Source organism: Leuciscus leuciscus, assembly GCF_965113295.1.
Source record: "Leuciscus leuciscus genome assembly, chromosome: 12".
NCBI classification, from domain to species: Eukaryota; Metazoa; Chordata; class Actinopteri; order Cypriniformes; family Leuciscidae; genus Leuciscus; species Leuciscus leuciscus.
Genome location: NC_138736.1, coordinates 33,367,345 through 33,394,806, shown reverse-complemented (window position 1 = coordinate 33,394,806; position 27,462 = coordinate 33,367,345). Strand labels below are relative to the sequence as shown.

The following is a 27,462-nucleotide window of genomic DNA, read 5'->3' as shown; positions in this document are numbered from 1 at the left end:
AAAAAATTCTGAATTATGTGTGTGTATATATATATATCTATATATAATTCAGAAAATTTTACTATTTATTTATTTAATAAATAATATATATATATATATAATATATATATTATTTATTAAATAAATAAATATAAAAATTTCTGAATTATATATATATATATATATATATATATATATATATTTTTTTTTTTTTTTTTTAATATATATATTAATTATAAAAATGATATTAAGTTGAAATATTACCAGAGCCCATACAAATCATATAGAGAGGTCAAACCATTGGCGCAGGAACATGAACCTTAAATCACACATGACTCTCTTGATGTCTATCTCTAGGCAAGCATTACTGCCCGTCATCCGCAATAGGTGCGCCAGAATCCTCAAATAATTACCGATTGTGTCGAAACTGAACCGCTAGAGGTCCCGCCCACTCGTTCGCTCGTGCAACCGGAGACTTCACGGAGGGTTCCGCTGCTGTCAGACTCTTGCTCAACGTTTGCCAGACTTGGATAAGAGTGGACGGAGGGACTTGGGGCCGGAGAAGGGATTCACGAGCTGATTGTTTTTTTGGAGACACATTCGCCAGTGGATTGAGATCATTCTGTAAGGTAAATAAGTCTGCTGATGCATGCTCTCTCATTTAAATGATGACTTTGCCCTGGCGACCGCGGAAGCCACCCTTCTCCCGTTATATGAACCTTATAATGTGCTTCACAGGACGCCGTTTGCATATGAAGCATCTTTAGAGTTTGCTGTTGTCATATCCGTAAGGGATCCTGATGTTTAAGCGTCTATTGCTTTATTTCTTATTTTTGTGCTCGTGTTCTACAACGGAGCACTTCTACATCAAACATGACACAGGGAAGCTGCTTTAAAGCCCACAGGAGTTCGTCACACTCGATAGATCAGCGAAAATTCGGGCGATGTTGCATAATTTCATCCCCCAAATTATATATTGCGCTCTTCTGCAATATATTATTATATTATATTGTATCGATATTATAATGTTACTGGGTTTTGCATGTTCAACCTCTGAGAAACTTTGAGCTCACGTTAGTTCAGTGCAGATACTGACACATGCCGAGCTTAATGCGAGATCGTTCCGTTTATATGATTGTTAAATTACCAAATTGTAAGTTTGCCTTATCCGAGTCTGGTGAAACCGGTTCATGATCTAAGTCAACTCCGTTAGATGCCCGTAGACCGCAGAAAAATTGCGTAAAATCGTTATCGCGTTTGAATGGTGTGAGAGCGTATCAGGGTAGGCTATATAACATAATCCTGCTCTAATATTAAAAACTGTTAGAATTTATGCTAACTGAATTTTTTGCATGGGTTTGATTCCTATGTTAAATAGCTAATAATTTATCGTTTGAACAAATCATGATAAATGTAAATTTTCAAATAAGGTGGGTGTATTCGAGTGTTTGATTGTATTTTAGCTAGTGATTTCACTTTATTCCATAGCACACATACATCTCAGAGACGTCTATTTGATGTAGCCTACGTGTTTTCATCGTCTCTAAGACGTTTCCCCACATAGGCCTATAGACATTTAGAAACTGTCTTTAAGATGTTTATGGTTTAGAATGTATGTAAAACTGCTTTTTAAAGATGTTTATCAGATGTTTATGTACACAACAGATGTTTTTCAGATGAAGTGTTCTTTAAAAGACATCTTGTATGTGTGCTATCATCGGTTGACGTTGATTTCTGTGGCAATGTGAAGACGAAAATCCATTGTAAACGCCTCGTGATTGGGCGTCTTTAGAAATCTTTTGAAAATCATCTTCGAATCACTAAGGAAAAATTTTATTTAGTATAAAAAAAAAATCAGGTTAAAGCAATCATTTACATTTTTTTTCTATTTTTTAATGAAATGAAACAGAACGCCCCTAAACTGATATACTGTGTAAAATAACTGTACAATTAGGGCTGTCTCAAGCATCCCTCTTGGTCCGTTCGATCGCGATCAGTAACTTCCGTTCACCGCGGGGCCCCCATCGAGTGCGGGGCCCAGTGCGGTAGCACAGACCCTAATAAAGGCCCTTTGTACAGTATTAGTTGGCTACATATTTTTGTGACTATGATTATCAATCATTTTGAGGTACTACTCCTAACAAAGATTCACAAACGCAGATGTTGTGAGCGACTGTTTGTGTTTTTGTTGGAGTTATAGTGATTTAACTGAAATCAGCCCTCAAACATTAAACTGCTTCTAAACGTAAACCCCGTTCACATTTGCAGCGAATACATAAGTAGTTGTTGTGCTGTTGGTTTTTATGTTTCTTCTCTGCTGCGGTATCCAGCTGTATCAGGTAGTGGGTCACTGTCTGCACACTTAAAGACCCCGATATAATTCAAGCGAAATTGAAGAACTGGTGTGTCGTCATTTTGTACTGAATCAGGCTAAAACGAAGTTTATTTGGAGTTTGTTTCATGAATTTGAATCAGCTTGCCAAAGCGAACTTTCCAGAATATTTTGCTCAAGCTGGTAAACACCTTTGAACAGCCATTGGTCCGTAGCGATTACATAATAGGTAGGTGTGGCTCTGAGGCTCCACCTTCTTTGACGTGGAAATCTTCTCCGTTTTATTTCCTCTGTTCACTCTGTCAAGGTCAGATGCGAGTTGAAACATGAACAAACTGGAGAGCTGCTTCATAGTAGAAATTAATGTTGTAATTCGAATTTAAAGCAAGACTTAAGGCCCGTTCACACCAAGGACGACAACTATAAAGATAACGATAAAGATAAAGTTCTAAAAAATTTTCTCAATATCAAAGAATAGCAGAGTTCACACCACAGCTTTAACGATAACGGCACAAAGAAACGCTATTGTTGGAATCACTTTCAGAATGATATTATCCAGCTGATAAACGACAAAAACAGTGGCAGCCAATCAGAATCAATCCTGCTGTAACAAACTCAAACATTTAAAGTGACAGACAAGCACGCGCTATAATAAACAGAATGGTATCATCCGCTGCTGTGGACGCTAATATAGTTATCTTTCTTGGTGTAAACGGGCCTAAACACTGTTTTTCATGTTTAATACTGTAAAGCTACTTGCTTTAAAGCAGTATATTGTTGAAAGTGATGTATAGGCCTAAATAAACGAGACGTGACTAGACTGAAGTGCCGAATTGTTTTTGTAAACATATCCACATCGCTATGATCAGATACTTTCTTAACTACAGTTTTTTCACCGCTGTCATTTTTGTGGTGTTTATTTTGTTATTAAAGGAAAGTGTGCTGCGCATATTTATCTGAGCGGCACTCTCATCAGAGTAGGTGACGTCGGGACAGTATACGGCTGAACAGGCATTTCAAACTTCTTTTTACCCCTAAGCAAAGAATGAAAAAGAACTTTACCATGAGTATATCATGGCCATAAATTATTAATGGGAGTCTGGTAGCCTCACTGCCCAAATGCATGACAAACTCTTTATGAAAATGACATCCACATTCTCTGAGTAGGTACTAGGTACTTTTGATTAAGTAATTACTTTGCAACCACTATAATTGTACAGTCTATAGTATGAATGTAAATCAGATGTACTTCATTTGTCATGAAGTCATTGTCATGTGACTTACCAGCATCAGTTGCAATGCTTCACTGCCATTCATAAATCCTCTCCTGTGGCCTCATGGGCAGAGGTGGGTACTATCCAAAAACTGTACTCAAGTAAAAGTACAAGTACTTATAGAAATATTTACTCAAAGTAAAAGTAATAATCTTAATAGTTACTTGAGTAAGAGTAAAAAAGTATCCAATAAAAAAAAAACTACTCAAATAGCTAGTTGCTAGTTACTTCGGATCATATATAGGCCTATAAATAATATATATAAATATAAAACAATATAAATTATATGTTATTATTTAGATTATTTAAATTTAAATTACTATTATTTTCATAATTAGATAGGCTATCTTTGCCACAAAAACGGAAGAGACAATCATTATTTCTGGAATCTGTAGCCCGAAAATCATTACCCGTCCTTTGGTTTGGGTCATACCTTTTAGTAGTGGTATCGTGGCGTAATAATCTGTTTGTTTGTAAAATGTATTACCTGAATGAAATGAAATCGAATGTATAGTCCTGTGGAATCATTCATTCACAGACAGCATATGAAGATGTTCAACTAATAAAGATCTTCATCTCTGGCAAACAATATGCATTTGCAGATTTGCTTTCACTTGACTGTACTGTAGGTCCACGGCCACTTCATCCAACGCTCTTGATGTTCTTAAATCTTCCTGTGACGACTCCGAGTGTGAAACCGTGAATCAGACGATTCAGTGCGTGCAGGAAACTGAACAAATCATTCAAACCGATTCGCAAACTGATTTAGACTGTTCTGCCAACTTGTTTGATGAAGTCTTTGAACAGAATCGACTCAAAAGAGTGATTCATTAGTAAATTAATCATTGCTCATGCCCCAGAAAAAAATATTTCGTATTCTAAAGTACCCACATTTAAATCTACTCTTAAAGGTGCATTGCGCAAGTCTCTGAGTTTTTGCAGAACTATGCCCCCTCTGGCGGCAAGCGAAACTGCAACCAGAGGTTGTCTTTTGCACTAGACAAAAGTTTTATTTTTTTCATCTTACGTGGAGTTTGCGTTGGTGTTTGAAATGAACTACAAGCCGGTCTCTTAGAATCCATCTTCTACGGAGAATGGCGGCGAATACACAAACCTGCCAGACATAGCCAGGTGAGCGTGCCGTGAACGCGCATGACGTCACGCCCAGTCTCAAATTCCGACCCGAATCCCTCTTATTTATTTTACTGTAGGCCTACAGGATTATAGAGACAATCGCAGTGATCAGAGAAGGGCTCATTCAGCCCATCAGGCAATTGTTTAAGCATGTATGGGTTAGAAAACGGGTATTTTTAACATGAAAAGTTGCGCAATGCACCTTTAAAAGTAAAATGTTTCCCCAAAAATACTCAAGTAAATGTAACGAAGTAAATGTACTTCGTTACTACCCACCTCTGCTCATGGGATAGTAAAGTGTCCACTGGATGTGCACTTCGGAATCTCAGCGGAAGTACCAGGTCATTCAGGTACTTTTCACCTACTGTTTTACGAACAGTGTGAATTCGGACATATAGTCTTTCACATACTGTTTTTCGCCCTATTATATAGTAGAGTATGATGCGTATTCGGATGCAGCCAATGACTTCCGGACACTTAGATTGCATGAGTTCAGGTCACTTTGTTGCTGCAAGTCACTGATGGTGTGAACGGGGGTTTAGAGGTCTGCTTTGTATCAAGACAAACCTTTCAGTGCATGCTTTAGTAATGTGGAGTTATTTATTATCAGCAACATTTGAACAGGATCACATTTACGGCGCAAATCTCAAGTCAAGTTCACATAATTGATGGGTGGGTTTTGTGGCATTGATTGACACATAGCTTAATGGTATCTACTCTCAGCAAGTGCACAGACATCCCAGATGCCAGTGTTGCTTTTCTAGCTTGGTTTTCTTATTTGTTAAAGTGGCAACATTTGCCACGGATGCCCCTGGAAATTCAGACGGGTCGATTGATACTTCTGGCCAAGCTTGAGTTCAGAGCCAACTTACTAGCCGGCTTCTTCACGTACAATGATATCCGCCTAATGTTTGCTGTTCTAGGTTTCCAACAGAGCGAATGCAGAAAATTGAGAAACAACCAACAATTACAAATTTGGTTCATGTTCAAAACAACCAGTCAAGATGCTAATTAATTTTAAACATTGATGCAGTATTTCTGATTATATGATGATTCACAGTTATTATTATTATTACAAAAATTATTCAACCAGTGTTATTTTATGAGATAATAATATTCATAACAATATTAGTTATGTTATGATGAACCGATCTGACAGATTAATTTTCGAATATGCACAGACGCACGTTCATGCAGCATTAACTAGAAAACAACAGGACACTCTATAATGTCAATGATTCCAGCGCTATGGGCCATACAGGCGACCCAACATTGATTTCTCACAGCAGTTGTTTATGAGACTTTATTCCTCTTCCCCTTGCTGGCAGACTCAAGTATGCTAAGGATTTTTTTCATATTTAGATTGATGAACATTTGCTTTTATATATATATATATTTGATTTATTTACAGTACAGTATTTTACCAGTGCATTATCACTACACATGCAAATCTCTCTAATCCCACAGGAAAACTAATATAGACTGCGAACCCTAATTATCATAGATATTTAAACCATAGCAAATCCATTCTCAAAATCATGTTAAACTAATCCTTATTAATGATGAAAGGGTTATGTTGTGCTCTGTTGAATGAATGCACAGAGAGCTAGAGACAGTGAGCTGTGTTATCACGTTGTTTGCCCTCTGGTTTCACCTTTATGCTCTCAGTCATCACTCACATCTGGTGTGATGGAAATCTAGCGATGCCCCTTCAGCCCTTCTCTGAGACACCTGCTGCTCTTTACAGCCGGAGCTTGACAGAGTCTTCTGCCGTGGCATTCTTTTGGCACTGGTGTCAGTGGAAACCTGCCCTGCTGCTCTGGTTCTGTGTGCATTTATTTTCTTTCCAAGACTCGGATGGCAGAAAATAGCAATTAGAAACATTCTCTGACTGAAAACATTTAATGAACATTTAACCCCCCTTTTTGAGCATAGATGTGAAAACGCACTAACTTAAGTGGTTGTAATTCATGAAGACTTTGGAATACAGACCTAAGGTTGGTCTCTTTTTAAAGAAGATAGATTATTGCTGAAGAGAAAGACCTTAAAAATTAAATTAAGTTGACTGTAATGCAAATGTACTGTACTAAGCATTTTTATTTGATACAAAATATATATATTTAAAAAAAATGTTACTCTAAAATTGTTATAAAATCAAAGCCATATGTCTTGTGTTCCAAATTTGAAGTTGAAACTGAAGTTCCTATGAGATTTTATTTTGGCGTAATACCCAAAATATCCACCGGGCGACACCCAGATTACATTTTTTTTATTTTTTTTTGGATGCGTTCTCTAGTAACAAATTAATACATTTCAGTCACCAAATATAGAACATTGAGTCTCAGGCCTTTCGGACAATATGCGTTTTGTCAAGATTAAAAAAGTTTTGAGTCAAACATAGTTAAAATAAATTTTGTAATATGAAACATGGCACTGCCCACTAGGGGGAGTAGCCCACTAAAAGGATTTAAAGTATCGTTTCCATGGTAACACAATGTCCAATTTCAAAATGGTTTTCAGAGGATGAATTTTGAGTGTTTAAGCTTTCAAATGATACCTAATTTATGATGATTACTAAAATATGTGATAGGGAAAAAGGCACTAAAAAAGCAATCGGTGACAATTAAGAGGTTAAATTTATGCTTTCATTGAAAGTTTTAGTTTTATCTGTTTGAGCTGATAGGAGAAGAAGGAACGAGAATGTTGGCACGCTGCATTAGACATAATGTCCGTGCTCAGAGATTGCTGCCCCTTTATTTAGCACCCACAAACCCTTGCTCTTCTTCTTTTTCCATTGACCTCTCGTATTTATTGCACGAGTGCATGTGTGTATTAGCAGTGATGGTCAATGCACATGCATAGCTAATTCTGTGTGTGTTCATCACACAACCTGACCAGTTCAAGGTCTAGCTTACAGAATTTCCTGATATCGTTCACCCTTCTTTCCTATTATTGTTACTCTCGTCTTTGCTATCACTAGTGGAAATATTTTCAATATTTGGCAAAATACACTTGAGTGTATATTTGTTGTAAGTTAATGCTGTTATTTATTTACTATAATTTGTGTTTTGTTTGTATTATGGACAACTGGCTGTTATACTGTCCGTCATCATCCAAACACTGACATACTGATGAATTTCTGCTCTAGTTTTCTGGTAGACATCCAGCACCAGCAGAGCATCAGTCTGGCCCAAAGCATCCACTGATTTCTGAGTATGTTCACATTCACAATGACACACTAATATAGAGAATTTTTGTTTTATAGGCTATATATACAAAACATATAAAAAATAGCATATATATAAAATAGCAACTCATGTGTTTTGCTGTGTTTTTTCTCTGATCCACTGCATTTCTTGTGTTCTTGCTTTGAAAACTGTATTTTATCAGTTTAAAGTCTCCCTGTTTTTTTCGCTCTGAATGGATTGCTTGTGAAAACGGAGCATCTGTGGTTCAGAATATGTTTGTGAGAGGATTTGAGTGAGGCGGACAGATAGATCTAGAGAACACAGAGGATAAAGGATAAAGTATTTGTGACAGAAACCGAGAGAGGAGCAAAGGCAAGGGATCGTGTGGCTGATGATTGTCCGACCGTATGTATGATTTGCGTTTTTGGTAAGTGCCACACGAACCAAGCTATTTATATTAATGCTGGTGGTCTCAACTAGACGCACCATTTACATAATGTAAAAATCTGTTCAGCTTTGGCTCGTGTCCTCCTTGATGGCTGACCCAGTTTTATGTTCGATGGCGTGGCAAAACTTGTCATTATGTGCCTTGTGAGTGAAATACATTCTGACCACATTTATATTTTCTCGTAGTTTTCTATGTGAGAGATCCCAGCTGATTTCATGTGTACATGAGTGTGACTCGAGGAAGAATGGTGCTATTACATGGCTTACACACGTACAGACACACACACTCGCACACACAAGAGTACATGCACAGTTCCTGTTATCTCAGGCTATAATTCGGCCCCATTTATTTTTCCATCTTGTTCGTCAGGAAAGGAAAGGCAGCCTCAGAGAAGCAATGGATGGGAAAAATTGGAGGAAGATAAAAATGGATGGAAAAAGGAGCAAGAAGGTGACAATTTTTGAGAATGTCTGAGAGAAAGAACAAGAGAGAGGTAGATAGCACCGCATATGAGAGAACAGAAGTACTGAATAAATCACTCGGAACATGAACGAGAGATTATGGCAGCTGCATTTTGGCAGGAAATATATGTAGACTTGTGTACTTCTGTGTGACTGACAGTTACAAGTGCAATCCAAGAACAAACATATTCACTGTAGCCTACTTGGACTATCATGAAAACCTGTTTCCACCTCAGATGGAAAAATGTATTGGGCCTTATTTTATTTTTCATAATTGAGATTTTACTTGTAATTTCAAACACTGGCTTAATGTTTCACAGTTTTCACTACTTTATTTCTTGAAATTGCAACTCATTTTTGTTTTATATTTCAGAATTTTAACATTATTTCATACAATTTGATTTAATATCACAGTTGCAGCTTTGTCATGTAATTAATTAGGTAAAAATAATAATATTTTTTTGTGTGAAAATGCAACTTTATTTCTTGAAATTACAAGGAAATATTTGAAATATTTTATATTTCACAGCTGTAACATTATTTCTCACAATTTGACTTAATATGTTAGTTGTAACTTTATTTCTCGTAAATAATTAGGGAAAAATAATAATATCAATCAAAATAATTATTGCAATCCTAAACTGAAATTGCATTTTGTGTTTATTTTTTTCAATCTCACAACTGCAGTGATACTTTATTCCTTACAATTTGACTTAAAGGGATACTTCACCTCTGGAAAGATGAATGTGTATTTAAAATTGGTCATTTATGTAGAAGAAATGTGAAATTATTTTTGAATTTGGAGCTTTCTAGACTGAGAAAAGCCAGAAAATGTATCTTTGGCTTATGTGGATGAAAGACAACAACTCCCAGAATGCACTTGCTTCGCTGCCCTAGGAGGCCACTCCCAAGCCACGCCTACCGGTTAGAGAGCACAGTTGAAAACAAGAAGGCTAGGTTACTAGTGAGTCTCCGTGACGAGTTTGCCCGGTATTTCGAGATCGCCCAAAATGTTCGGGATTCGGCTTTTGCGTTCTACAGTCGCCATTCATCATGTTTACTGTGGCGAGCAGGACGAGGCTGAGGGCCGCGGGAGAACGGCGCGAGGCCGGTGGCGTCATTACTGAGACGCACCGGTCTCGTATCTCTCACGGAGGAGCGGGAATTTTCTTAGCAATGTTAAAACGCACATCAACCGATCACTTGTTTAGCGTTCATGTAAACACTACATTCAGATTCACCAATCGGAATGAATTCAGTTAGACTGAAACAAAAGGTGTGCATGTAAACAATGAATGGCGACTGCAGAAAGCAAAAGCCGAATCCCGGACATTTTGGACGATCTCGACGGCCGGACATGTCCGGGAAAAAGAGGATGGTAACCCCTACTACTCAGCTTTCTCCACAGAACAAGAGCCTGCTAGCTTAGCTTCCAAAGAAAGACGGCTGATACTGTGTACATTCTGTGAGTGAGATCCCTCCCTCTATGGGCGGGCTGAAAACATGCAGGACAGCTCCTCCTACTGGCTGTAGTCTTTAGCCTCTGGCCAAAAAATCCTCCGATGATGCAAAATTACGATTTTTGCGTCATCGGAGGATTTTTTCCAGACAAAAAATACATAAATCTCTCGTCTCAGGGGGACATGAGGGTGGAAAGCACGGAAAGCGAAAATACTACAGGTTTTCTACTAATACAAAGCTTAATGCTAAATCCTGAAGAATCCCTTTAATATCTCACAGTTGCAACTTTATTTATTATTTTAATTAGGTAAAAAAATAATAATTACAAATCTGTGAAAATTGCAACTATTTAAATTTGTTTTATAACTTCACAATTGTAGCTATTTCTTACAATTCAACTTTATATCTCAAAGTTGTAACTTTATTTCTCATAATCAAATGAAATCTAAATGCACCCTATATGCTTTCTAAACGAATGTTTCTGATCTTCATGTGGATGACACATCAGTGTACATTATTATAAAGAAAAGTTAATTTTTTGTAATATTTAAACATGTTTAAGACTTTTCACTGAGGAATATCCTATTTCACTCTGCAATACGTAAAATAAAATACATTTTGATTGAATTAGAGCCCAAAGTAAATCCTAGATCATTGTACAAACTATTATTCAATGCGCAAAATTAAACATATTCCAATGAATTCGAACTAATGCAGTGAGACTCATCTTTTCTGGTTTTGACATTTTAAAATCTCTATTATGCTTTGAGCATATTATTAAAAAAACTCAGAGTGTGGCCGAGTGTTCAGTGATGATTAGCTTTAACCAGAGGGAGTCTGTTTGCTATAATCTCTTAATGGCCAATGCACTGGCATATAGAATAATTCCATAAATGTTTGAGAATCACTGAATGTGCACTCGCTGTGTTTTTGCATGTGCATTTGCATGTTTCCAGGAGAGTGATCTGCATAAAAATGTGGTAGTAGTTGCTGCGTTCAGATTCATTCCGATACTGATAGAGCTGTCTGTCCAAATTACCGTCTTTGTCTGTTCCTGTCACTATCTCATCTTCTCTTCAAACCTAAACGTGCATATATGTATTTTTACCTCAGTACGTGTAATCTTGTTGAAAGTAGGGATGGTCGATTATGCACAATATATTCACTATTAAATGGTTGTGTTCTGTGCTATTTTTCAAATGTTAGCCTATGTGCAATTGCGGATGGAAACAGTTCCACTTTTGGCTAGTCCGTTTAGAAAATGTGTAGTTTTGCACATCCCTAGTGAAAACTCTCTTCCTCTCTCATGTTTCTTGTAGCGTTTCTCCATTCCAAAACTCACTCCACCGTTGTTGCACTCCCCCTTCCTCTACTTTTCTGTCTCAGTGCATCAAAGAGCCAATTTGAAGTGCCTTTTTTGGTATGGCAGGCGCTGCCTCGGTGTCTGTGAAGCTGGCAAGACCAAGGCAGTCAGACAACATGGCTGGCACCGTATGCCAACAGACGACAGCGGCATGCTCTGCAGAAGGACAGATAATGAATGCTATTGTCCAGCATGGTGTGTTGTGTCCTTACTAACTTTCATTTAAGCAATTAAAATGCATCATCCATCCAGTGATTAAAGTGATGCCAAAATAATATAGCGACTTAATTGTCCTCATCATGGGGAACCATAATGATAGTGACCTCTTTTATGTCAATAATCAGCATCAAAATGTAAAGACAAGGCATTTAATACAAGTTAAGCTCTATTGACTGCATTTGTTTTATAATCTTGATTATCACAGAAAGTGATTTATGTATAATGTATAATGCACTAATATCCATCAAATTAATCCAATTTAATTTCAGATTCTATTTTCCAATGTCCAGTCCTGTTTAGGTGAACCCTAAACTTTGCAGTCTGATTCACATATTTGTTTATATGTGAACTATACACTGTAAAAAAAAAGGATTTTTCGAAGTTGTAAACAAGCCCGAGATTATTGGAGTACGTTTTACAAGAAAATACTATTTAGGTCATTCTGCTTCAAAATTTCATGGTCAATTCAATGTGTTACTTGCCGTTGCTTTGTAATTATTTCTGAAAATTACTTGAAAATTGTTTCTAAGTAAATCCTACACCAATTTTTTTCAGTTTATTGAAATCTTAAAGGGATAGTTCACCCAAAAATTAAAGTCATTAATTACTCACCCTCGTGTCATTTCAAACCTGTAAGAATTTCGTTCATCTACGGAACACAAATGAAGATCTTTTTGATGAAATCTGAGAGCTTTCTGTCTAATCCATATGAATTGAGAGGTTTAGTCAAAATTTTCTGAAAAGACACGATCACTTTGTATGATGAACAGGTTGAATTTAGGCTTTTATTCATATATAAACAAACATTCATCAGCTCACACATCAGTTGTGGTAAACGTAAGCTCAAGCATGTTCACTTGACGTGCGAAAACCAATGAGGTTCATTCTCGTGTTACGCAGCACGTTTGAGCTTCAGCAAGAACCAATGAGGTTAATTCTCGTGTTACGCAGCACGTTTGAGCTTCAGCAAGAACCAATGAGGTTCATTCTCGTGTTACACAGCACATTTGAACTTCAGCAAGAACCAGTGCTCGAAGTGGGGCGGTACTCACCGGTACGCAGTACCGGCACATCTACATTTTACTCGTTAGCGTACCTGCACTTTTTCTTGCATACCGCTACTTCTCGCATGTAGCCGGTACTCTACCACTGACAGAAAACTGACTAATCTCACCATAAATGTATTTAATTAAATAAAATGTAGTAATCTCACCATAAATGTATTTTGGGACTTGCAGACTTTTCACACACACACACACACACACACACACACACACACACACACACACACACACACACACACACACACACACACACACACACACACACACACACACACACACACACACACACACACACACACACACACACGACTTGTTTAAATACATTTATGTTGTTAATAAATAACAATAAATTGTTGTTGTACCAGCAATAACTCCAAATCTCAAATGTCATGATTTGCCAATGCAAGAGAGTACCGGCACCTTTTTTCCCCATTTCAAGCACTGGCAAGAACCAATGAGGTTCATTCTCGTGTTACACATGCAGCATGTTTGAGCTTCAGCAAGAACCAATGAGGTTCATTTAATCAAATGAACCTCATTGTCACCACGTTGGAAAAGGCGCCACGATAATATCACCGGTAGGTGACAGTATTTTTCACTTAGTTACTGTACTTGTTACTGTCACCCGCTCAGAGGCGCGATAGTGGTGTCTGATTTGTGAACGAGCTGATTCTTTTCAATGAACATAATTATCATTTTTTTCCTTAAAGTATATTTTGAATCATTATAATTGAATAATCTTAACTCATCAACACATCAAAATAAGTGTACATTAAACATACTAAAACACATGTAAAGTACTTGACTTTTTTTTTTATCTGTAGTGTGTTATTCGATATTTAATGTACAGTAAATATAATTTAAATCTACTAAATTTCAATCTTATCATTAGAAATGTGTAATAAATAGAAAGTCAAATTAGAAATTACATTACATTTTAGTTTTCCATAAATGTTTGTCAGTAAATCCGGCTTACCATATTTCAAAGGTAATTGACGTAATTATGATATTACATATAAAAATGTACTTCTATTTAAGTATGTTAAAAGCACTCTGAAGTTGAACAAATTGCATTTGATATAAATTTAAACAATAGGCCTAACACATTTTCATTTAATTACAAATAACATGCAATTAAGTGTCCGAAAACAGTATGTTCAATTTGCACATAATTATATTCTTTTGAAGTACATTTAATTAAGTCCATAATAATAAGTACTTAAGAAAATATATGATAAAGTGTATTTCTTTTTTGCAAGGGGAAGTAAAAGTGGATTTAACTTTTTATAGCCAAAGTTAAGCATGCTAGTTTTCTGTTAACATGTTTTGTATTGAAGTTTTATAGGCTGTACACCATCATTTGTTGCTTTTTGAAAACAACTGAGGGACGAAAAAGTCCAAATAATTTTCCTTATTATCATAGATGCTGTCAGTGTAACTGGTTGTGAACCCGGAACGTTCCTTTTAATAGGTTAACAGAGACATTTATGGTGATCACGACACATCATCTCCCCAGGCGGTGCTGTCTCAGTTGAGCAATTTGTAAATATTCCTTTGAATGAAATCTGTCATGTTACTTAGAGCTGCTCATTTAGGAACAAACCCTGGAACAAACATGATTTAAAAAATATTTCGGGGGTGTTGTTTTCTGTCACTCTCTATCAACTCTTTGTCTTCTGTTTTTCTTTCTGGATAATGGAAAGGCTTTATGGATGACACAGTATATAATGTATACTGCCTAGTTATTAAAAAATAAGTGCATTATTCCAAAATAACATTGCCTTTTAGTAGTACGTGTTGTACTTATTGTCACACGTTATTGTCGCATGATTTAATGTTGTATGTATGTGAGTAGCATCCAGTTATTGGAATTATTTTGCATTTTTATATAATTTTATATAAAAAGTCTTCACATTTTGCAGCCTGATCAAATAATGAGTCAAGAAAGAGATATTACTTTAATTTGTCACACTGGAAATGGGAAGGTGAAGTTGAAAGCATTGCATTGTGGGGTACAGTATTGCGCTCTACACTGTAAAAAAAGAAAAGTTGACTTAACCTAAAATTATAAGGCAACTTGCTGCACAGATTTTTTGAGTTGACTCAACTAATAGAGTTTACTCAACTGGAGATGTTATAGTTGAGTCAACTCAACTATAGAGATGTTTTGGTTGAGTCAACTCAAAAAATCTGTGCAGCAAGTTGCCTTATAATTTTAAGTTAAGTCAACGGGCCAGATTTACTAAACAGGGCAAATTAGCATGAGAGCACAATCCCATAAAAGTGCAGATGGGAGAGGAAAGTTCTGTGCGTGATCTACTGACGACACGCAAATGAAAGAACAGACGCAACCGGATCATTTCCATAATGACCAACGCAATCGGCCAAGAGCAGCGCAAATTAGCGTCTCGTTTAACACGTTTTTTTCTGGGCGGTAAATAATGGCGCAAATACAAGTAATAAACCTTAGTAAATCACCTTGTGTGATTCATTTAAAAACTCTCCTCCCATAAATCTTGTGTCTAAAAGGGAAACTCCTATAAATGCATATGCAATAAGGTCAGCCGCAAAACTAACTGTTCACGCCTTTTCAGCGCTAATTTTTCACTGCGTTAATCCTGATAGTAGCCCTTTGTGTATATACTATATATTTTGATTTGAAGTATATAGTACATACTGCAGTAATAATATGGTAATATGCAATAGCAAACACTGGCAATTACAGCACCAACTGTGCAGACTTTCCACCGGAGCTCCTAGGTAACTGATGGATCCTCTGGTTTCATGTTTCTATTTCTTAATAAATAGCCTCATTTTCTTTTGAGTACGTCTCTGTTGTTCACGGCTCAATAACTCTTCGCCTGCTTCCTCTGTACCTTCCTCCCTTTGTCATTTTCGTTCATTATTTTTGTACATTTCTATCTCCTCTTCTCCCTCTGTCTTAAATCTTTTTAATTCCAAACCTTGCCAAGAAATGAGCAGCCAAATTTCATTAGCGGCTACATTTGCATTTTCCGTCACCGCGTTACCATAATGCTTATTTTTAGCTGAGTTAGTGTCGGCCGGTTTGAGAGGGTTCATTTTTTTCAAACTCTCTCCCTCTACTTTTTTTTTTTTTTAGTGTTATCTGTCAAACGTTTTTGCTGGGCTCAATTTGGAGATTGTCCTTGCGGCATTAGCGCAGTAGCACGCTAATGTAGTGGAATGAGGGAAGATAGCGCTAGCAAGAGAGAAAAAGTAACCTCTACATCAGCAGAGATCCTCTGCGAGAGATACCGTAAAATTGCCCTTGGCCTTGTAGCTCCCGCAGGAGACCGTGGTGTTTTATAGAAAGCCTTCAAGAGTGATAAGAAGACTGGCACCTGGAAGACGATATGTATCTGTTAGCGAACTCTTCAAGTGCTGTCACTGATTTTAAGGGAGAGATCACACTTCAACTGACCTGGCAGAATTAAATCTGAAACTGATGCCAAGTGCATTTTAAGCGTTAGGTCACTTTTCACTGCCTTGAAATATAAGTTGAATTCAGAACAACAGTATGTAACCGAATTGAAGAAATGTCAATATTTTGTGCAAAAAGGCATTTTGTTATGGACTTGATGCTTAAATTGAATTGCTGATAAAAAGCAGTGAGCACAAAAAGTTTGGGTTGATAAGATTTTAAAAAAATTTTATGAAAGAAGTATCTTGTGCTCACCAAGGCTGCATTTATTTGAACAAAAATCCAGTAAAACATTAATATTGTGAAATATATATTGAAATTTAAAATACCTGTTTTCTATTTGAATATATTTTAAAATGTAATTTATTCCTGTGATGAAAAGCTGAGTTTTCAGCATCATTACTCCGTGTCACATGATCATTCAGAAATCATTCTAATATGCTGATTTGCTGCTCAAGAAACATATTTTTTTTATATTAAGGTTGAAAACACTGATGCCGCTTCATATTTTTTTCAGTATTCTTTGATGTATTTGAAATATACATTTTTCACAACATCTTTACTGCCACTTTTGATCAATTTAATGCATCCTTGCTGAAGGAACGAATGAATAAAAAAAACTACATTTTTAACGGTTGTGTATGTGTGTGTATATATACACTGAATTGCACAAATCCCTAAAAGTGGCTAAGTGAGCAGGCGTAATAGCCGCATTGTGAGATCAAGACATACTAATGGATATTTCCCGCTGTTTACAGTAGCCTGGCTTGTCCAATATTATCTGCTTCACAGACCACAGTCTCTAAGCCCATTTTCTGGTCAATAGAAGCAAGGTCACTGAAGTTTGTTCCGTCTGTATCCTGTTGCCACAGCAGTCATATGCACATCCTCTGCTCAGTTTATTCACTATCGGCTCCCGTCCTGCATGATATCCACAGCTGCTCCCTGCTCGCTCCTGCTAGCTTCGCTTCGCATTCAGAGTTGTAATTCAATTTGGATATAAGGAAGTAGAAGAAACAGACTTTTGTCAAGACAGACTTTTAGTGTTTTTGGAAGAAGTCTCTTATTTTTGTCTATATGCATTTATTTGATCAAATATACAGTATGTATAATATGTTTTTGAAAGAAGTCTTTTATGCTCAGCAAGGCTACATTTATTTGATCAAAAATGCAATAAAAACTGTAATATTGTGAAATATCATGACAATTTAAAATAACTGTTTTCTATTTGAATACATTTCAAAATCTATTTTATTTCTGTGATCAAAGCTGAATTTTCAGCATCATTACTCCAGTCTTCAGTGTCACATGATCCTTCAGAAATCATTCTAAAATGCTGATGTGATGCTCAAGAAAATGTTCTTATTGTTATCAATGTTGAAGACAGTTGTACTGCTTAATATTTTAGTGGGAATTGTGATAACATTTTATTTGAGGATTCTTGGTAAATACAAAAGAAAAGCATTTATTTTGGAAAAAAAATCTTTTGTAACTGTATAAATGTTTTTACTGTCACTTTTGATTAATTTAAGCCATCCCTGAATTAAGGTATTCATTTCTTTAAAAAATAAACCTTACTGACCCAAAACTTTTGAATGTTATAAATAGATTAATAGAGTAAATTCCACTTCATGTCATTCCAATTAAATTGCAATTGCAAGTCAATTTCTTCAATTCTGCACACTTATGTTGCATGTGTACATATAAAAGCGCTTTAATAAGTAGTACAAGTTATGTTTCAGTGGTGGTGCCTTTGTTTTAGTTTGTAAATCAAGCAGTGTTTACTGTTAAATGTCCTTGTATGGTAGAGAGTTAGGCATGACAAGGTTTTACTGATTAGGACGCTTCATTAAGATGAATGAGAGCGCTAACGGATAGCTTTCTCAAGGTATCATAGACTTCCTAGGTTGAGTCGCTCAAACAAACATAATGTTGAAAGTGCAACAGAGCCACAGTGTGGCTTTTAGGAGACACATTTTACCTTCCAATAAACCAGATAGTAAACTGCATCTCAGAAAGGAACAGTCACTCTTTCAAGCAGTGTTGGGGTACGTGCATTATGTAATCAGATGTTTGATGTAATGAGTAAAGTAACACATTAATATTTGATTAAATGGTTAGTTCTGTCATCATTTACTCACCCTTAAGTTGTTCCAAACCTTTATGAGTTTCTTTCTTCTGCTGAACAACACAAAAGAAGATATTTTGAAGCCAAACAGAAAAACTGCTGGGTTGTGTTAACCCAATTTTGGGTCAAATATGGACTAACCCAACATTGGGTTAAAAAATGCAATTTAAAAATGGACAAATTGCATTTTGGACAAAATCAAAAATGGACAAAAATGCAATTTAAAAATGGACAAATTGCATTGGTTACATTAAAAATGTAAACCAACGGCTGGGTTTAAATTGAATTTTTAACCCAACGTTGGGTTAGTCCATATTTGACCCAACATTGGGTTAACACAACCCAGCATTTTTTAGAGTGGACTTCCATAGTATTTTTTCCCCCATGTTCTTCAAAATGTCTTCTTTAGTGTGACGTTAAGAGATCTTTTGAATGGCATACATCGCTCTAGGGGTCAGGAAATGTTCTAAGTGGTCAGAATGTAATAAAAAAAATTATGTTATGTTGGCTATGTATTTAGTTGAATGCATTACTGCATTAAATCCTTGAAAAAAAAAAACCTTCTCATACATTTTTTTTTTTAAAAAACCCTGTAAAGCCTGGAATCAAGTGAGCATCAGCCATGTGAGAAAAAGTAATGAAAAGTAACAAAACATATTACTCTCCATAAAAGTAACTAAGTAACAAATAAGTTGCTTTTTAGGGAGTAAAGTAATATTGAAACAAATTACTTTAAAAAAAGTTACTTTCACCAACACTGTTTTCTAGGCATTTTTCATTCCATGGGCCTGCAAATGAGGGACGAACATAACATCTCCTTAGCATGAATTCGACTTCTAGCTGGAAGAAGCCTCCTCTCTGAGAGATTTGGTTGCTGTCCTGTTTTTGAGCACACACAAAAAAATTGGTTTTAGTCCCAATTAGTCCCAACATTTTTCATTTTAACAAAGGAAAACCTGCTCAGATGTTGTTTGAAGCCCAGTGTGCATTCCATCGTGGATATTTGTTATGGCTCTACGCCCAGGTTTTCCTTCTCCACCTCTTTGGAACAGCAGGAGGAATCGCTTTTAAATCCTCATTAAGCTGTTTCCCTATAACTATGGCAAAACTGATTGAGAATTCATTTGCTTCATCTTCAATTTACTTGATCGCGGTTGGCTGCTCACCTGAGTCGATTTTCCACGCTGATCTCTGTGGATGGTGGTAGGACGTGCAATGCAGGGTAATTACCATAGGTTAAGAGCAAGGAGACTCGTTTATTTTAAAGGATGTTTTCACAAGGAACTTTGTGGATGTACCCAATACAAATTCATATCAAACACCATTAATATCCATCATCTTCCATAATTATTATTATTATCTATTTTTACCGGCGACCCATGTTGATTAAAACCGGTCTGGCATCACAAATCCATTTGTTTGGTCAACAATCCCGGCATCTTCACAGCTAAAAGGTGTAGGTAATTTGACTGACTGCAAAGCTCCCTCTAAAATTAAGCTATTACAGGCAGAATGACAAACACACTCTGGAAACCAAGGCAACATGCTTTCATAGCCCTGTCAAATCAATCAAATGCCTCGCACAGCGAGTAGAAAATAGCAAGAGAAGTGGTGATGATTTGAGGGCTCCCGGTGTGATCATTCAGCGTAGACGTGCTTTCGACAGATTCACAGTTGTGTCGTACTGTGTGCTTGCCAAACCAGTCTTATCTGGACAAAAAGAAGCGAGAGGCGACGTTGATCAGAATCGATATGAGAACAGTCGTCATCTGAGTTAGGCTTCTGCCATTTGGTTTTAGCTGTACGTTTATTTCAGCTTTAATTTCAAGGAGTTCACTCTTCATGATTGATGAATAGAAAACATATTGTCCAATAAGCTGATCTGCATGTTTTTATTGGGGAAGAGATGGTTTTAAACATTTCAATTTGTCTAGTGCAGGTCTTCTCAAACTTTTTGATAAAGGATGCTCAAGTATGATCACGAAACGCATTTATATATTTCTGTACTTGAAAAGTACTTGTTAGTATATAACTTACAAGTTATAACATGAAAATGTATCTATTTGTTTTAAGTTATAAACCTAATACAAACCTTTCCAATTTAGTTCAGCTTCCAAAGCAGTTTTACACAGAAAAATAGGATACAGGTAAGATTTTGACACATCTTTAGAAATCAAATGGAACCATAAGATTAATAAATACAATCAAATATATAAAAAATGCACTGTAAAAAAATATTGTTGGTTTAACTTAAAAAAGCAAGTTACCTGGTTACCTTCCATTTTTTTAAGGTTAAAAAACTCAGTTAATTGAGTTGATACAATGAAGATTGGTTTAATAAATAGAAACTCAAAATATTGTTATTTGAACATGAATTCAAAGTTGATTCGATAAAAGATAAAAACAAAAAGTGATAAATCATGAAAAGTGTGATGTTAAATACACTACCACGACAAATGTTTGGAGTAAAACATTTTTAAATGAATAGAAATTCTTACTAAGCAAGGATGCATTCAATTTATCAAAAGTGACAGTAAAGACATGTATAATGTTACAAAAGATTTCTATTTAAAATAAATGCTGTTCTTTTGAACTTTTCTATTAATCAAAGAATCCCGAACGGTTTCCACAAAAATATGAAGCAGCACAAAGGTTTTCAACATTGATGATAATAAGAAATGTTTCTTGTGCAGCAAATCATCATATTAGAATGATTTCTGAAGGATCATGTGACACTGAAGACTGGAGTAATGATGCTGAAATTTCAGCTTTACATCACAGGATTAAAATGTAAAATATATTCAAATAGAAAACAGGTCGTTTTAAATTATAATAATATTTCACAAGATTGCAGTTTTTACTGTATTTTTGATCAAGTAAATGCAGCCTTGGTGAGCAGAAGAGACTTATTTCAAAAACATTACAAATTCTTACCGACCCCAAACTAGTGTCTATTTGGTGTTAGCTTTGAATTAACAGACTTAAATATATAATTTTATAATGAAATTTTCAACCCTGCTTATCTTCATCTGGAAACAAGATGTCATCTTCACCTTTATGCCATATAAAAATGCCCCATCTTCTTTTCATTGGCACTCAGAGGTTTATCCTCAACGTTCTTGGCACTCGACTGTGCCATATCATTCCAGCCTTGTCAGGGTTGAAAAAGCACCGTGCGAGAGCTTAGCACTGCATTATTACGAGGGACTCGGAGACGCATGTACGTCGAAGCTGCCTCAAGAGAAGCCCACTCTTGCGTTTGCTGGTTATATTCCCACCTAATGTTTGTTTGTTTCTTTAACACGTCTTCGGAGGCAGACCGGAGGAGCAGGAGATAAGGATGAACTGCAAATCTCACCAGGCTCATGCAAGGTTTGCTTTAATTAGTGTGTGTCTCTGGCTGTATGCAGACACGGAAGGGTCCCTGGTGTGTGCGACAGCGGAGAAGGGAGGGATTGTTTTTTGTACGGCCACGGTTCACTGTTTCACAAGCATCGACGCTTCTCCTTCATCCGTGTGTCCGCCCTCTACTTTCGCTCAGTGCCGCTAATGAGAGCGGATTATGGGGATGTGAGATGAAAGGGCTGTCATTTCTCTGCTGATGAGAGAACTTGTGTGTGTGTGTGTGTGTGTGTGTGTGTGTGTGTGTGTGTGTGTGTGTGTGTGTGTGTTGAAGGTTTAATAGGTGATCCCAATGCACCAAAACCGTTTTATGTTTATAGGTGCAAAGGGAAAGCTGATAGCTTCAACCTATTTGCAGGTGACACCATTAAACAAGCCCTCGCCCCCTGATTTGGGCTCAGGAATAGGAAACTTTGTATGGATGTGATGCACAAGGTTTTTTATGGGATCTTCAGTACGGTAAATCATCCCTGTGGCCCTTTTTTGCGGTTGGGAAATCTGTTTCTTTGAAGTGAAGAAGCAAGGCAACGCTGTCGGCAGATGCACGTCTGTCTGAGCGCCAGCCTCTAGCTCTATGGGATTTTATTTTGTGTTTTAAATAGCATTCAGAATAAATTTTCACAGTTTTGCTTCAGCAGCCCAGAAGAGATGAGACCTGTTTCCCTGTGAATGTGGAGAAAGTGAAGAAAGAGACTTCTAGAGCCTCATTAAAGACTTTCATGAATGTTACAAGCCACTTTTGGAGAGGAGGTAGAAAGGAAAGATCGTTCTAGTGCATTTATTTTTTAATAATATTTTCCAATAGAAAGATCTAAACCTCCTTAAAACAAGATAAAATGAGAAGCAAAATTGAGTAATGCATTAAAACTTGTTTTCAGGGAACATACTTGAATGAATTATGTGTTATACCACATTGGCAAATAATTTTTTCTCTTGTTGTAATCTTAAACCTAACCAAATTGAGTGAGGTTTAAGAAGTAGAAAACATTTTGCCTACGGTATGAACAAAATAAACTTCATTCAAGATGCATTCTATGAAAACAAGACTTGCGCTGTTTTGCTTTCCAAATAATGTGCTTAAAGGTTGCTCAGTTATTGTTACTATTATTACTTATGTGTATTTGGGGGATTATTTGCTTTAATGGCTCATTAAAAAGGACTTTTTTTAATTCTGTGTTTTGCAGATGTATTTCTTCTACGCTGCTGGCTCCTTATGTGGGCTTTTAACCTTGAGCTGTCCTCAGGGGGCTTTACTTCCTGTGCTATTTGCACAAATCTCATTCGGGCCAGACTTTAAGATGGCATCTCAGTCCGGGCTTGAGGGTCACACCCTGTGATTCCTTCCCTGTGAAGTTTATTGCCATGCTTAGATTTCCTCATATCTCCACCTTCTGCCTTCGGAACAGGAAACTGCAAGCTCTAGTTCCCTGATGATGTGAGTTACACTCAGATGCTTGATAAAGACACCAGAGCCAGATGGATTTTGCTAAGATTTGTCAACATGATTGACGGTACAGTGCAGGCACTGCAAAAAATTATATTCTTAAAATGTGCGGGTGCTACTAGACCAAATGCACTCTCAAGATATATTTTCTGAAAACAAGCTTAGCTGGTGATTTCTTTCTGGTTTGAATGATTTATCAGAAAACTAGAAACTTGAATATGGTACTAAGAATATATATACATACAAACATGCATACATAAACACACACACACACACACATATATATATATGTTTTTATATTAAAAAAAATATATATATTGTATGACATACAATCACTGCTAGACATTTGAAAATATATATATATTGTGGATGTGCATGAGTACTTGAATGTGACAGCGACGAATGACGATATATTTCTTTTTTCTGATTGGTTATTGCTGCATTTTGGGGCGGTACCTGAGGTCTGATTGGTTAGCGTTAGGACAGCATGCAGTCCATACTGGTGAAATAAAGTGAAACTATGGTTGCATCCAAAATCGCATATTATGTGTATGTGTGTGTGTGTGTGTGTGTGTGTGTGTATATATATATATATATATATATATATATATATATATATGCAGTATATATTTTTTCCGGTTTTTTTTTTTAGAACACTACAACAGATGAATATTAAAGAATATTAATATAAGATATAGCAAAAATACTTGCTGAAAATCCACAATGACTGTTGTAATACTATACTTGAAACTTTTTCTATCTTTGTTTTTGTATGTTTTGTAATTTAACCCACTATATAACCCATAAGTATTTGTATAAGTGAAATTAAATCTGAAGTGAAATGAATGCTCAAATCCCTAGTGCTTAAATTGAGCGTTTTTATTAGTTGTGAGTAGACCCAGATAGACCCCGACCCTCAAACCATATTAATTAAAAAGTAACATGTTTACAGCTTCCGTTAGCTATATTAAGCTGTTTATAAACCAAGCTCTTTTGAATTATGCAAATGAGCCTTTCTGTGGTATCATCCCCAATTAGAGGAAGCTACTTTACATGCTTTTAAAGAAATATTTGTACATAATTTGACACTCAGCAATTATGGGCCAATCTTACATCCTTTTTGAGAAAAATTACTAAGAAAATAGAAGTTTTTTATTTTTTTAGCTGAACAATTTTGTCTCTGTGCAACTTTAGAAAGTAATGTCTCTTAAAACACTCTTTTCACACTCTCATTTTTATTTTATTTTTTAATATAATTACATTTTGTGATGGCTTTTCATATTTTAAGTAAAGAAAAAAAAATTCTTTCATATTAGAAAAACTTTGACATCTGTAATAAAAATATCAGTGTAGTTGAAGAAACAGCCATTAGTTTAATTTAGACTTTTATTCTCTATTAAATAAATAATAAATACAAATGTAGTCTCAGTTGAAGATCTGAGATCATCAACATCATCATAGCACTGAAACAGCCCTAATTAAAGCTGTTAATGATCAGAGATATACAGAAGTGGACTGGCCTCTCAGGCACACAGGATTTAATTGGTTTAGATCCTATCTGTCCATCAGAAAGTTCTTTGTTACCCCATACGAGCACTGACTAATTAAAACGATATACCATGTACAGTCCCTCAAGCAATGTTCAGCATTTGTACAACATTTAACTATAAAAAAGAGGCATTAAAGCCATCAAGATAAACCTTTAAAGTTTTAATGTTAGACTCTGTTATGCAATGTCAGACTCTCTTGCATTGCATGTAGCCTGTTTGAATTGAGGCCCACATAAAAAAAAAATGTTTAAAGGTACACTATGTAACTTTTTTTGTTCAAAATTAACAACATTTAAAGTGCCCCAATTATTCCCTTTCATGCAGTGTGTAATATACCTGTTTGTGAATCTAAACTTTCTGCAAAGTTGTAAAGTCGAAAGTGCACGATAAATAAAGTTATTGTCTCCCACAAGAAATAATCGACTCTGAACCGCCTATAAGAGTCGTTTTTGTTTCGAATCCTACTGCTTTACGGGTCTACGTCACTAGAAGATACATTTGCATAATGCCCGCCTATGTTGTACGTGTTCTGCCCGCGAACAACTTGACACGCCTTCAAACACTTAATTTTACTGACGACTGCTTCTCAAATCTCAGAGTTCGACGCGGGATTCGCAAAACGCTTGCTCGTGACCAATGGGTCAGTACCTAGTTTATTTGGACCAGCTTGCTCCTCGAGCCACAACCTGCAAGTATGAATAATTATTGATGTATATCTATCGTGACGTGATTGATGTGTTCTACCGGGTGTTCAAAATACGTAGTTTTGTGTTTTATATTGTGAACGTTTCTGGCTTAACCGGCTCACGTTATTACTGTCTTAATGAAATAATTCTGCTAATCAGCTGTGGGCCACTATTACCTAAAACTGTGTCAATCAATGCAGATTGTCTGTCATTTTTACTACTTTGAGTAAAGCTAAAGGATGGAGCAAGATTTATTTTACAAACGTCAGTCATTCATGTTAGTGCTGGGTTAATGTATGCGCATATATTGATAAAATTCCTGCATGTGCACCACAATAAATTAGAATATGCACATGGGTTTGATGATGGACATACACTTGTTAATGCTGATGGTGAGGAATTACAGCTGCAACATCTCATAATGTACCTCAAAATGAGTAGTGTATCACTGAGAAACGTCCTGCTCATGTCATTGATGATGGAGGTTTGGGGTGATTAACTTGTTCTTCCCATGTTTCATATATATGAATGGTATATTGTGTAGATAATTTGCTTTGTGTAACCCGACATCAGACATTAGGCCGAAGTATTTTTTTGCACAGTGCTGCGACCAATCAATCACTCCCTTACGACTGGCTGCCTGTACATTCACTGTCCTCGCGGCTGCGGCAACTTGCGCTCTCTTATCAATGCATACAAATTCACGCCTATCTTTGTAGAACTTCAAAAAAAGATGCTGCAGCCAATGAGCAGCCGGCAGGGGCTGGCTGCAGGACGACTCAACCTCCACGGACAGTTTTTAATGTTTTATCAGACAATAACTACTCAAGATTTTGCTTTAGTATAATTTTCGGGACAATTAGGGCCGGATTCGGGACAACAGCTCAGATTTCGGGACGTCTGCTCTCCCTAGAATGTACAGTGCTTGCACCTCAGAATGCTTTTATGATGCAAGATTAATGTAAACAGCCCACTGCAAACACCCTTGTAATTCACTTCAACCTTTTCAAACTTTATGAATGATTATTTTATAGAAGGTTCAAGTGGTGTGTGTAGGAAGCCAGCAGATTTTGGCTGTTTCTAGAGCACGCAGTGCCATCTGCTGTTAAAAACTAAGCTCAGAGTCGGTTTGAGAGAGAATCGCGATGCATTCGGAAAAAAATTGGACTTCAATTTAAAAAAAAAATATTGTGCCAGCCCTAATTGTAAAGCATAAGTATCATGTCTATTAATGGGTAAAGCTACAGTAACGCCTTCAGCTAGTCAGTTTGAGATCCTTTCCATCTAAACTGGTTATATCTCTTAAGACTAGTAGTAAGACTAGAATGTTTTATGAGCAGTTGGATAACCATATTCATCTGCACAGTCACGAAGCACAACCAAAACAATGTTCTTCCACAAAACGCATGCAGTTTTGTTTTTTAACCGCCAGAGTGTCAAAAGTCACATAGTGTACATAGAAATGATGTGTGAGATAGAAACTCGCAGAAAGTTGGATCCTAAGTAGGTTCCTTAGTCTTTAAGTCTTAGCAAATGTTTATAATGTGGGGTCAATGATACGAATATTCTTATGTACCTTTTTTTTTGTACCTCCTCTATGGCAATTCAAATGCCATTCTGCAGAGCATATTTCTCAACTAAATTAGATTCATATCCAGAACCCAATAACCCATTTTAATAGATTTCTTTTCCCAGCAAAGTACATTTCTACATTTAATATCAGTGAAACCTTGAACATGGTAGGGCTGAAAATAGGAAAAGAAAATCTAATAGGCAACTGAACTGTGATTCATGCCATTATTCAAAGACTTTATTCAAGTACTTCCTGTAAAATTCAGTAGATGAGATGATCCAGGATGTCTTGTATTTACAACCTTTGCAAGGTTA

At 36.3% G+C, this 27,462-nt stretch overlaps 1 protein-coding gene across 2 annotated transcripts in view; it reads left to right on the top strand.

Moving 5' to 3' along the window:
* Positions 1–423: 423 nt before the first annotated feature.
* jupb (junction plakoglobin b) overlaps positions 424–27,462 on the top strand; it is a 76,351-nt gene continuing 49,312 nt past the window's right edge. The window contains exons 1-2 of one of the 2 annotated variants that reach the window (XM_082186178.1): positions 424–608; positions 7,868–7,932. The gene's annotated coding sequence lies outside the window, so the exon portion shown is untranslated. The remainder of the gene's footprint in view (positions 609–7,867; positions 7,933–27,462) is intronic. The other variant, XM_082186177.1, reaches the window with a different exon arrangement.